At 37.3% G+C, this 13213-nt stretch overlaps 1 protein-coding gene across 2 annotated transcripts in view; it reads right to left on the bottom strand.

Annotated features, from left to right (window-relative positions):
- The window catches only part of LOC143890042 (RNA helicase family protein), a 136641-nt gene that overhangs the window by 11596 nt on the left and 111832 nt on the right, over positions 1 to 13213 (bottom strand). The gene's annotated exons all lie outside the window — the stretch shown is intronic.

Raw genomic sequence — 13213 nt, 5'->3', positions numbered from 1 at the left:
TGGGGCCGAACAGGGGTATCTATAGTGTCTGATGGATGGACGGATGTGCAAAGGAGACCACTCATAAATTTTATGGCCGTTTCACAGAGTAAACCTATGTTTTTAAAATCCGTTGATGCGAGTGGAGAGTACAAGGATGCGTCGTACATTGCAAAAGTATTTCTTGAAGTTATTTCTGAGGTTGGGCCAGAGAAGGTGGTGCAAATTATCACTGATAATGCACCTGTTTGTAGATCTGCAGGGCTACAGGTTGAAGCCATTCACCCACACATATTTTGGACACCGTGTGTAGTCCATACACTGAACTTGGCTTTGAAGAACATATGTTTGCCGAGTAACACAGCTGAGAATTTTGAAGCGTTTATACTGTGTGAATGGATAGTGGATATTGACAAAGACGTGAAGTTGATTAGAAATTTCGTTGTGAATCATTCAATGACACTCGCCATCTTCAATAGATTTTCAAAGTTGAAATTATTAGGTATGGCTGAAACTAGATTTGCATCCACAATTCAGATGGTTGCACGAGTTCGAAAAGTCAAAACGGCCCTTGAAAAGATGGTGATGTCTGAAGACTGGAGACATTATAAAGATGCTGCCGATGTCCAGAAAGCAAATAAGATAAATGAGTGTATAGTGTCTGATACATGGTGGGACAATGTTGATTATATGTTGAGCTTCACTGAGCCCATTGTGTCCATGTTGAGGGCCTGCGACACTGATCGTCCTACACTACATCTTGTGTATGAGATGTGGGATTCTATGATTGAGAAAGTGAAGGACATTATTTTTCATCATGAGATGAAAGATCCTCATTTAGATACTTCGACATTTTATGATGTGGTACAGACTATTTTGCTTAGTAGATGGAACAAAAGCAACACTCCTTTACATTGTATGGCCCACAGTCTGAATCCGAAGTATTACAATGACCGATGGCTATCTGAGGGCGGTGCAGATCAAAATCGAGATTCTCCACACGTAGATAGAGAAATATCAATTAATCGAGATAGATGTTTTGAGAGCCTCTTTCCAAATGTAGCTGATCGACAATCCATCCGCAGTGAGTATGGACAATTTTCTGCCGGAGTTGGTGACTATGGCCGTTGGGAGGTTATGTCTGATAGATATTCTGAAAATCCTATCGTGTGGTGGGCGAAGAATGGCTCGAGTACTCCTATGTTACAGGTATTGGCGGCAAAACTTCTATCACAACCAGCTTCTTCATCGTGTTGTGAAAGAAATTGGAGCACGTTTGCACACATCCACTCTTTAAAGCGGAACAAGATGACATCATCAAGAGTGGAAGACTTGGACTTTGTGCATTCCAATTTACGTCTTTTATCGAGGCAGCAAAGTGAATATAAGGATGGTCCTTCACGACATTGGGATGCTGTGGGTGAAGGCTTGGCTGTTGAAGGGGCTTCCAGTCTTCAAGATGCAGAATTATACTTGGATGAGGATGATTTAGATCCTTCATTGTTTGATGAAGACGAGCAAAGTGGAAAGAATTAGTTGAGGAAGGTATGTTTTTAAATTTTTTTATGTTCATTTTTTCTTTAATTTTTATTTCATAGTCTAAATATCATGCCTAACCTTCATGCACTAATATTTTTATTGCAGTTGATTGGAATTGGATTATGAGTTTTTGAGGAGCAGCAAGATGGGACAAATTTCGGCACTCCAAATATTCAAAGTTTTTTTGTTATCTTTTTTTGCATATTGTTTGGGTTAGAGGCAAGGTTTATGCCTCCTTTTGTAAGTTGTAATGTTATATTTTGATCAATGAATTGAAGGTGCGCCCGGGTCCCTAAATAAATTCCGGGTAAATAAATAGCACTATATATATAAACATTTTTTTGAATATTATTATGGTTGTTATATAGAGTTTTGAATTATGAAAGCATATTGAATGTTGCTTATTCTTTTTATAATATATATATATATATATATTTTTAAAAATTTTAAAATATTTAATTAATCTAATTAAAATACCGAATCCGATGCCGAATCCGAATCCTTGTTTTTTGGGTTTGCCGAATCCGACACCTCGAATCCGTGTCGGATTCCGACACCCGAATCCGAATCCATGCAACATAGATTCAGAGCCTCTCATCACATGACTGGTAACCCTCAAATTCTTTCATCTTTCCAGTTAGATGTATCTAGCCTTCCTCCTACTGTTACATTAGTAGATGGAACCAAATACCCCGTCTCTGGAGTGGGTATGGTGTTCATATCTAATGCTACTCGTTTATCTTCGGTCTTACATGTTCCTTCATTCTCTTTCAATTTGTTATCTGTACGCCAATTAACCAAATTTCTGAATTGCTCTGTTTCCTTCTTTCCTTCTTATTATGTGTTTCAGGATCTAAAGACTGGGACGATGATTGGTTTGGGGCGTGAGGTTGGTGGCTTGTATTACTTTGATTCGAGCCCGACTAGTGTTGCACTTCGAACGTCTGCTGATGCCTATTATAGTGGCACTGTCGGTAGGGTCACCCTCTTACTAGTTCCGTTGAGGCACTATCCTTCGAGTCTTGTGAGTTGGGAAAACACCATCGTGTGTCTTTTCCTTCGCATGGTAGTCGTAGGTCGTCAGGACCATATGAGCTTGTTCATTCCGATGTTTGGGGCCCACCTCGCACTACTTCTTTATTTGGCTTTCACTACTTTGTTATCTTCATTGATAATCCTTCTCATACTTCTGATTCACATATTGCTTCTCGCACTCGATCTCACACTACTGCACATCCAATATCAAATTTTGTTTCTAATGAGCGTCTTTCTCCTTCATTTTGTTCATTTGTTTCGAGTATTTCTTTTGTTTCTTTGCCTAAGACAATTTCAGATGCTCTTGCTCATCCTGGTTGGCGGGCTGCCATGGATGACGAGATGGCTGTCTCAATTCAAATAAAACTTCTTGTTCCTATCTCCTAGAGCACAGCCCGTTGGATGTCGATTGGTCTTTGCTATTAAATACCTTCCAGATGGGACCATTGAGCGCCTCAAAGGATGCTGATTAGTGAGGAATATAGAATAACAATCTCAAGAATTGCTTTGCTTCTGTTGAGAGCAACACTGATTCCTATTTCTCAATGATATCCCACGATCGAGACAATTGGCTGAATCCTGTGAAACCTACCATGGGAGAGTTCGCCCCAATGTCTTTTTCTTTTTCTAAGATCTTTGTTGTTGAAGATGTAGATGTCGAATGTGAAGAGAGCTCCTGCGATGGATCAGAGGAGTGAGACTTGGGGGACTCGTGGCAAAGGATATACTTGTTAGATTGGTTGTAAACCCTGAGCAAAATCGCTACATGTTGCGGAAAATTAAACGATGTACAACAAAATTTTTGCTCTAACCCAGGATTCCTAGGGACTAATTGATTTTAAGTGATTTAATAAACATAAATATAAATACCTTATTTTGCTGCTGAGAAGAAAAACGTCTGCGTGATCTACTCCTCGAAAATCCGCCAACAATCTAATCGATGCAAAACCGCAAGTTGAACCAATGGATTCCTTTGGTTGCACAAAGGATCTTGTAAACAACTCTTTGTTTACTTTATAATCTGAACTAAATCAAATTATAATATGGGAATATGTAATTAGATCAATGGAGCTTGGTTGGATGTTTCTCTTTGATCTAGAAAAGACAAAACTAGTTGATGGAATTGAAGGAGAAGAAGAAGAGAAATAATTTGGGATGTCTCTACCAATTTCCAGCACATGGAATTATGGAAGAGCTCTTGCAAATTCTATTCATTTGTCTTATATTTATAGAATTCTCAATTTCCATATGCACAATCCAAAGTTTCTAAAGAATTCTGAAAAACAATGGAAACTAGCCACAATTGGAAGCCCCAATTTGGAAACAAGCTACTTTGTTTTTTCAAAATAGAAACGAAACAATGTGGGAATGTTTTTAGAAATTCTTGGACTTTTAGAAAGCCCTAAATTGAGTTTTTCCAAGTAAAAAAATGTGGGTTGCTTTATTTGATAAAAACAATCCCTAAAATATCTCCTACACTCTTTCCTTTTTTTACATTCCCGCTATAATGCTGCAGGTCAAATTTTGACCTCAGTTTTGGACAAGTAAATGGCCGAATTAGAAAAAATCATAACCTACAAAGTTGTAGATCTTTCAAAGTTCTTCGAACAAGTACTTACACATTAATTTTGGCAAAGAGATGAGTAAGTTATGACTGTTTTAGTAAAACTAGTCCATAAGCTAAACTTATAATTGTTTATTTAATTTTTTAATTAAATAAACATATTTCCTTCCATCCAATGGGATAAGAGCTCCATCCATATTTTTCTATAATATTCCCAAATACCCTTATGGTTAATACTTAACCATTTTAGTATTCCCAATGTATTCCAGAGTGCAAATACACTATGCATTGTGTATATCCTTTCAATGCATCAAATGCCACAAAACTAGTTCGTATATGCAACCAAATAAATGCGGGACCTCTATCTAATAGATTATAATAGGTCAATCGCTGCAGAACCCACAAGTGGGCCTCACTGCGATTATTGCTCCGTAGCCAATGTTACAATCGCATTGAGTCAGTGGCCTCCATCGAGACGTAACCCTGAAGATAACCGTCAAATCATTATACCCCTAATCACATCAAATGTGCAAGTCCTTTCTCCAAGTCCACATCACCGAGTTGAGTCCTACGGGGGGTGGACATTAATTACCCCTCAAGGTGGCAAACGCGGCACGACACGATTTGGTCACGGGCCGTGCCGTGCCGGCACGCCAAAGGGTGGGGTTTAGGCACGGCACGACCCACGGCCCGAGGCCCACTCGTGGTGTGCCGGCACGTTTCGGCACGTAACGATCATTTTTTTTTCAAACAAGTGCATTTTCTCGGAATTCTGAGAATATGTTTTTTTTCAACTGGAATTTTTCTCGGAATTCCGAGAATGCACTAGTTGGAAAAAATTGGAAAAATTTGCAAGTCATTTATGAAAAATTTGCAAGTCAAATTGCAAGTAATTTAAAAACAAAGATCGATTGTGCCTGGAATATTTATCCAGGAATCCGGGCGGTACCTTAAAATTTTGTTAATATAGAAAATTATTAGAGGAGGACATAAAACCTTGCATATAACCCACCAACATACAAGAAAAAAAGAAAAAAAATGAAGTACAAATACATTGTGAAGTACAAGTAGAAATTAACGACTTAAAAATTCGAATCTTCATATTTCTTCAGGTGAGTCGGTTGAGTTATCTTCTCTTTTGTCTTGTGCTCTATCAAATACATCCAACCAGTCCTTGAGGCACACGTATACCTCTACTGTTTTTGGTGACATTCTGCTCCGTGTGTCATCTAAGACCCTGTTACCTGCACTAAAACCAGACTCCCATGCTACTGTGGACATCGGGGGGGTTAGTAGATCACGTGCCATGACGAATAGTACTGGATAACTTTTTTCATGTTCTTTCCACCATGTCAAAACATCAAAACTCTCCAATTCATCAGGATTAAGGTAGCTTGAATAATCATTTTTCAGATATAATGATAGCTCATCAGAAGATGTACTAGCACTATTTCTAGGTCTTTTTTGATTTATTAGTGACCAAAGTGGGTTATTTTTAGGTTGGTGGTTTTGTGAAGAACTCGGTCTTCTATGTCCATGTTCTGTCTCATACAATGCATACATAGAATGAAATAAATTTGTAATCTCATCTATACTATGCCCAGATCCAATACCTGCGTTTTCATTGCATGCATCTAAAATGACCTCTAAACCTTATAACTTGATCCTTGGGTCTATTATTGTACTTAAAAAATATAGAGGAATTTCTTGAAAATATTTTCTAAATTTATCCTCCATTCTATGACGTAGACTTCTATTTCCCAATCTCGATCTACTGTTTTAAAACAAATAGTAATTTTATATATTTGACCCAAAATTAATTGTGAAGTTGGATAGTAAACACCGGAAAGAAGATTAGTTGCATTTAAAAATACTTCTAATAAATCTGCAATAATTTCAGAATTGTTCCAATATTCTAGAGATATAATATGATTGCAAGGTGGAGGCATATGTTCTTGGCAAAATGTTGTAATTATAGTTTTGAACTCAAATGATGCTTTTAACATTTTATAAGTTGAATTCCACCTAGTTTTAATATCTAAGGGGATTTTTTGTAGTTTTTTTCAAAATTTTTATATAAAGCTTTAAATTCTTGTCTTCTATGCCCTGAAGACTGAATAAATTGAAGACAATTCTTAATAATCTCTATCTGTGGTGCAATTTCCGATAAACTTCTTGTACAGTTTAAATTTAAAATATGGCATGCACATCTAATATGAAATAGTTGTCCATCTAAAATAGGTTTCAATTGAGATTTTAATAACCCTATTGATGCAGTATTAATACTAGCATTATCGAAGCTAATAGAAACATTTTTATTTTGAATTTTAAAATCGTGAACAGTAGATAATATAGATTTTGATATAGAATGACCATTATGCGGGAATTCTAATTGAGTAAAACTAAGTATTATTTTTTCTAACATCCAGTTCGAATTAATATAATGTCCTGTTACACAAATATAACTTTCATTTTGTTTACTAGTCCAAATATCAGAAGTGCAATTTTTCCATTAAAATTTTCAAAACTTGAAATCAATTGTTCTTCGCTTTCAATAAATAATTTAAAGGAATATGATTTTATAGCATTTCTAGTCACTTTTTTAAAAGCAGGATTTAGAGCTTTTTGAATATATTTTTCAAATCTTTTACTTTCGGCCATAATAAATGGTTGCTTATCTTGTATGATGTATGATGCTAGTTCTCTCCTATTCCTATCTTGAGAATAAGAAAAAGTTCCTAATGAACTAGAAGTGAGGCTTAATTGGGTTTGTTTAGGGTCTAATGACCCATGCTTTGCACTACAAACAGTGGAATACATTGCCAAGTGTCCTGTTCCACCTTTACTCTTACAACTAAAATCTTTTTTACATAATTTACAAATAGCCCGTTCTTCTAAAACTCCCTTAGAATCCTTCTTTTCTTCGATGGGAAAGAACATCCATACTTGTGAAATCCTACGTTTAGACGTTTTAGTACTAGGAGCTTGACTCCCACTAGTACTACAAGGTCCTTCGGTAGGTTCACTAGCAATTGGATATTCGGATTATGGAGTATATGTATTATCATTCCAAGGTTCTACACAAGCTTCCAGTAATTCATCATTTCCCATGATTTCATTTGGTTGAAAATAGTGGTCACTTGAACCGGCCATTTTAAAAAAATTACAAAGATGGGCTATAAGTAAATTTTAAAAAATAAATTCTAAATACCTCAACTTTGCTTGAATCGCCCACGGAGTTGTTAAGCGCCTTCTTGAATACTAATTACCGCAAGTTGTTAAGCACCTCCTTAATCCCTTCTTAATCGCTAATCGAAGTCCGTAATGGAGAGAAGGATTAGAGAGAGTAATAGGAGAGAATGATTAGAGAATTGGATGTAATAAAAGAATTTGATGTAATTAGAGAGAAGATTAGAGAGAGTAATATGAAAGAGAGAGCAATAAGAGTGAGAGTAAAAAGAGAGTAATAAGAGTGTAATTGAGGGTGAGAAATGAAGGGAGGGAGAGGGATATTTATAAGACTTGTAATAAAATGAGTTACCAAAATACCCCCAAAATATAGTTGTTGGGAGGGTTATTTTGGTAAAAACATGTGTAATCCCTAAAATACCTCCAAATATAGTTGTTGGGGGGGTTATTTGGGTAAAAACAAGTAAAATCACGAATGTACCCCCCAAATATAGTTGTTGGGGGGGTTATTTTGGTAAAAACATGTGTAATCCCTGAAGTACCCCCAAATATAGTTGTTGGGGGGTTATTTTAGTAAAAACATGTGTAATCCCTAAAGCACCCCCCAAATATAGTTGTTGGGAAGGGTATTTTTGGAACACAAGAAATTACACAATGTAATTTCCGAAATTACCCCTATCACTAGCCATTTTTTCTTACTTTAAGGGGTATTTTTGAGAAAACACAAAAAATTTCAAAAAAACACAAAAAAACAAAGGCAAAATTGCCAGTGGGTCGTGCCGTGCCGGCGGGCCGGCAAGCCTAGCCTGGCACGGCCCACGCCTTCGTGCCGTGCCGGCACGGCTCACGTCACTATAGCAATCGTGCCGTGCCGGGCGTGCTACGGGCCGGCACGGCCCAATTGCCACCTTGAACTACCCATTGGGCTCACTCATAGTATACCTTTCAGTCAAGCAGTGTCGGCCCGCAAATGCATTTGCTAAAACCATTTCAAAATTTATTTTGTGAAAACCTTTTGATATACACTTTATCAAATCCACCTGGCCAGGTATTTTTTTAGGCTTACTGCTCAGACAAAAACCATAGATGTTATCCTATAAAATAGGGGGAGAATTCCATGTTGGGCATCACTATTGACCTCGAAGGTTTGTCCAACACTCCAGTACTACCCTCTGGTGACTCCAAGAGAATCACGGTTAGATAGACCAAAAATGAGAGACTCGCCAACAGACCAATATGACCCCTCAGGTCAAAGGACATGTAAAGGGTCATGTTTGGTAGAATAGCTCAACTGTTTCCTGTCCACAAGCCATTCTAATGTGATCCTGTTCAGTACGCAACGTACCCATTCTATCTTGCTTAGGGTCCACTACCCAAGTGATTGAGATAAGTCACTCCATATGCCGTGCATGTAGGTAAGATAGATGCTAGTTGTGTACAGGAGGTGTCCAACCTCAACCCCAACTAGGAACTACTAAGGTCTGCAAAGAACCGGAATCCCATATCTCCTTGCTCCCCCCTAGGATCTGTGAATCCATGAGCATGGGTTTCCTACTATGCTACCTAAGGACAAATACATGTCAATGATAAGTAATATATCACACATATTTAACTTTTAGTACCCATAATTTGTCATGAAAATGAACTTTTATTGATTAACATGCGAAATATACTGGGTTTTAGGGCACCAACTCTAACAATACTCAGACGTTTGGTGTTGATTATCAGGAAACATTTTCTCCCGTGGACAAGATACCTTCCATGAGTGTTCTCATCTCGATTGCTGTTAATCGTGGTTGGCCATTATATCAGTTAGATGTGAAGAATGCTTTTCTTCATGGCGATTTGGTTGAGAAAGTATATATGGAGCAACCTCCTGGGTATGTTGCTTTCCTTTGTTTATTGCCTTTAGATAGCAATTTATGGGATGAAACACTCTTCGAGGGCATGGTTTTGGAGGTTTAATGATACAGTCCTACGATTTGGCATGAAACAGTGTGTGGTGGATCACTTTGTTTTCAGTTATCAGTCCACTGCCGGGTATATCTTCTTGATAATGAACGTGGATGACATTGTCATCATAGGAAATGGCAAAGTTGGTATAAGGAGATTAAAAACTTTCCTCCAGGGAGAGTTTCCACCGAAGATTTGGGATTCCTCATATTTTCTTGGAATCGAGGTAGCACGTTCTTGTTACGGGCTTTTTCTGCCACAAAGTATACTTTAAACATATTGGAGGAGACGGGCTTAATGGGGGTAAACCTGCATCCACACCTATGGATCCTAATGTCAAACTCCTACCAGATCAGGGAGATTTGATGGATGATCCAGGACGATACCGAAGATTTGTTGGGAAGCTGCTTTATTTGACAGTCACTCGTCCTAATAACTCGTATGCTGTGGGAATGTTAGTCAATTTATGAATTCCCCTTCGCACATCTCACTGGGCTGTAGTCATTCAGATCATCAGATACTTGAAGGGTTGTCCTGGGAAATGACTATGTTTCAAGAAGAATGGTCATGAAAGAATATAAGGGTTTGTTGATGCAGATTGGGCAGGATCTCGAGTAGACAGGATATCTACAATTGGCTACTGCATCTTTGTTGGAGGTAATTTGGTGCCTTGGAGAAGCAAGAGACAAGATACTGTATCCAAATCCAGTGTGGAAGCATAATACAGGGCTATGTCATATACTAGCGGAGAACTGATTTGGTTATGCTCCTAATTGGTCTTCCACCTTCCAATCCAGCATGATTATATTGTGATAATAAGTCTGTGATTTATATTGCCACTAACCTAGTCTTTCATGAGAAAACCAAACACATTGAGGTAGACTGCCACTTCATTCGTCAAAGAATTCAAAGAGACGAGATATGCACTACGTTTACTCGATCAACAAATCAGCTTGCTTATGTGTTCACTAAGCCATTAGGGCCAGATATGTTAAAGGATACTTGTAACAGGCTTGGAAAGTATGATATATATATATATATATATATATATATATATATATATATATATATATATATATATATATATTCCAGCTTGATGGGGAGTGTTGGGTATTATTGTCATTTGACTGTGGCTGCCATGCATGGTTGTTGGCAGCCCATGAGTGACAGGCATATTCGACATTGCTGCCGCACATGGTTGTTGGCATCCCATGTGAGAGGCCTATAAATATGTTGTAAACTTTCTTATTCAAACAATTCTTTCCCTTCATGCACTCTCTCTCTCTCTCTGTCTGTGTGTGTGTGTGTCGCTGCCTTGGTAACTCTATTCTTCCTACATATATTTTTATAAATTGCATGTGAAATATTATGTTATGTATTATGTATGAATATTTATATGAATTACATGTGAAATGTGGTATGAACTGAATAATCAGACATGCGCGACAACGCATGTCATGGGATGTTCAATGTTGTTAAAATACTACGGGTAGCTTTTTTGCTCACATAATAGCTTTTGAGTAAGCATTTTTCTGCTTATTCAAGCACTCCCTGGAGTTTCATCTTAGATGTCCATCATTTGCATACATTTCCTAAGTTTTCGTAATTTTTTAAGGATTTTTTAATGATAAAGATTTTATTAATAGAGAGAAAGGAGGGGAGCCCCACGACTGATATGGTCAATATAACAGACAACAATAAAAGAAACCATAACATCTACATGTTATAAGAAAAATACATGAAGGAGGGAGGTAGTAAAAAATCTCTAGACAAGGCTTGACAACTCTTGATCAGGCCAACCTATCCGTATCACCATTAGCTTGATCTCCTCACGTGCAGAAATTGAATCGGGTACTCCTCAACTCAGTCCAGAATTTCTCTAACAATATCCGCAAACCACCAAGGATGAGGTTCCTCAGATACATCCATCGGACAATATTAATGGAGTATCCTTCCATAAATCAGCAGTCCCAAATCGGCGGTACTCTTAGTAACCCAGATGCCTTGTAGAATCTCCCTCACTTCGGCCTCATTGGAGTACTTGACCCCAATAGGGGGCCAGAGAAAGTCGACTTATTAAGTCCAAACTCATCTCTAAGAACTCCCCATACTCCTGCAAGCCCAAGCCAGGCCTGGATTGGGAGTGGCCCACCGCAGTGAAGGCACCTCAGTCTTTTTCTCCGCACAAAGATAAATTTCCCTCCAGCCATGGCATTAATTTCCATTGAAACTGACACGAAACAACTGAAATGTTCTTGTTTCCCTCCCTATCGAAACCGATATTGAAACTGAACGCATACCGAAATCAAAATCGTAATTGTATTAGTGGTATATTACATCAATATGAGTTAAAATTTAATATTATATGAATTACATGTGAAATGTAATATATGTATCATGTATGCATATTCATATAAATTACATGTGAAATGTGGTATTATTGAATAATTAGACATGAGCGACAACGCATGTCACTAGGTATTTGATGTTGTTAAACTATTATAGACGGTTGTATTGTTTATGTGATGGTTTCTAAGTGTGTATTTGTGCTTATTCAAGCATTTCGTGAAGTTTCGTCATAAAATAATATCATTTTTTGAATGTCGTCTTAAAATTATATCATTTGCATATGCTTCCATATGTTTCCTTAATTTTACAAGATTTCCACCGAAACCAAAACATTTTTGTTTCTGTGACGACCAAAACTGAAATTTAAAATCATGCCTTCAACACCAAACGAGGGATCAATTTCAGTTTACTCCCACCATCTTTCCATTACAAGGCTGGTTGGGATACAATGCAATTGACACTGAAGTTCTCATCCTACGATATGGAGTCAAGGCTTTAACTAGAGTTGCTGTAGATGTCAGTGCTTTGCTTTGCGGAATCATCCAAGAAGCACCAAAAAGGGTAATTTCACTCAAATGATAGAGTAAAATCTTATTCTATAAGTCAAGGGATCATGTTTAAGCTTACACCCACCATTTTTCTATTACAACAAATGCAATTGACACTGAAGTTCTCATCCTACAATATGGAGTTAAGCTTCATGTGCTGGTTCCATAGATAATTGAGTCAAAGTTACTAAACAAGGTAATGTTATTTTAAAAAAAAAATACCAACAAGGTAATGTTATATCAATATAAACACAACATGAGTCAAGAGAAGTAAGCTTTTGATGAGCTATAATTCTTTAATACAACTCAAGCAACGGACAAAAAAGAAGCGACAAGTGCCATGTTGCATAACATGTTGAGATTAACCGTTTTTAATCGATTGATTAAAGAACTTAGTTCAACAAGAAACAATACGTAAATAACATACACCATAACATCTCACACCATATCAATATATCATTAATGATTACAATAATAGGCTTGGCGATTCCCTCCATATGTCTTTTACATCGCTCCCTCCAAATCTCAAAAGTTATTAGGGAGATTTGGAGGGACGGCGTGAAGTACTGGGCATTGTTACTGTAGAGTAGGCCAACCAAACTTACATGACCCGAGAAAACTAGCTAATTTTTTTCTAAGTTCAAAACCTCCATGCTAAGGTAGGAAGAGACTAGGTTCTCGTATTGACAATCTGAGCCTCCACTGGGGTACGTGAGGATGGAGTCCAAACTTCAAATAAGTAGTAATTACCAGTATCACAGGCATGTCAGCCACCTGTTCAAAGTCCTAAGTGACAAACTCAACAAATAAGTTTTCTATAGCCATGATATATCCTTTCTAACAAATAAAATAATATCATCTAGGAAGAATCTTATCATGGTTTCATTCAAATTTTATTTATTTCCACTTACAGTACTTGCCAACAATGAACATGAGGAGACCAAGTACATGTTTCGAGAAGATCCATACCCAAACATGAATATAAGGAGGCAAAATAAACTTAACTGACAATGTAAGGACTTGTTCACACTTGTTTGCAAATATAAAAGTGACACGT

This window comes from Tasmannia lanceolata, unplaced genomic scaffold, assembly GCF_043159265.1.
Source record: "Tasmannia lanceolata isolate RefF3 unplaced genomic scaffold, GAP_Taslan_0.1 ptg000013l, whole genome shotgun sequence".
Classification (NCBI taxonomy): Eukaryota; Viridiplantae; Streptophyta; class Magnoliopsida; order Canellales; family Winteraceae; genus Tasmannia; species Tasmannia lanceolata.
This window is presented reverse-complemented; position numbering and strand designations above follow the sequence as displayed.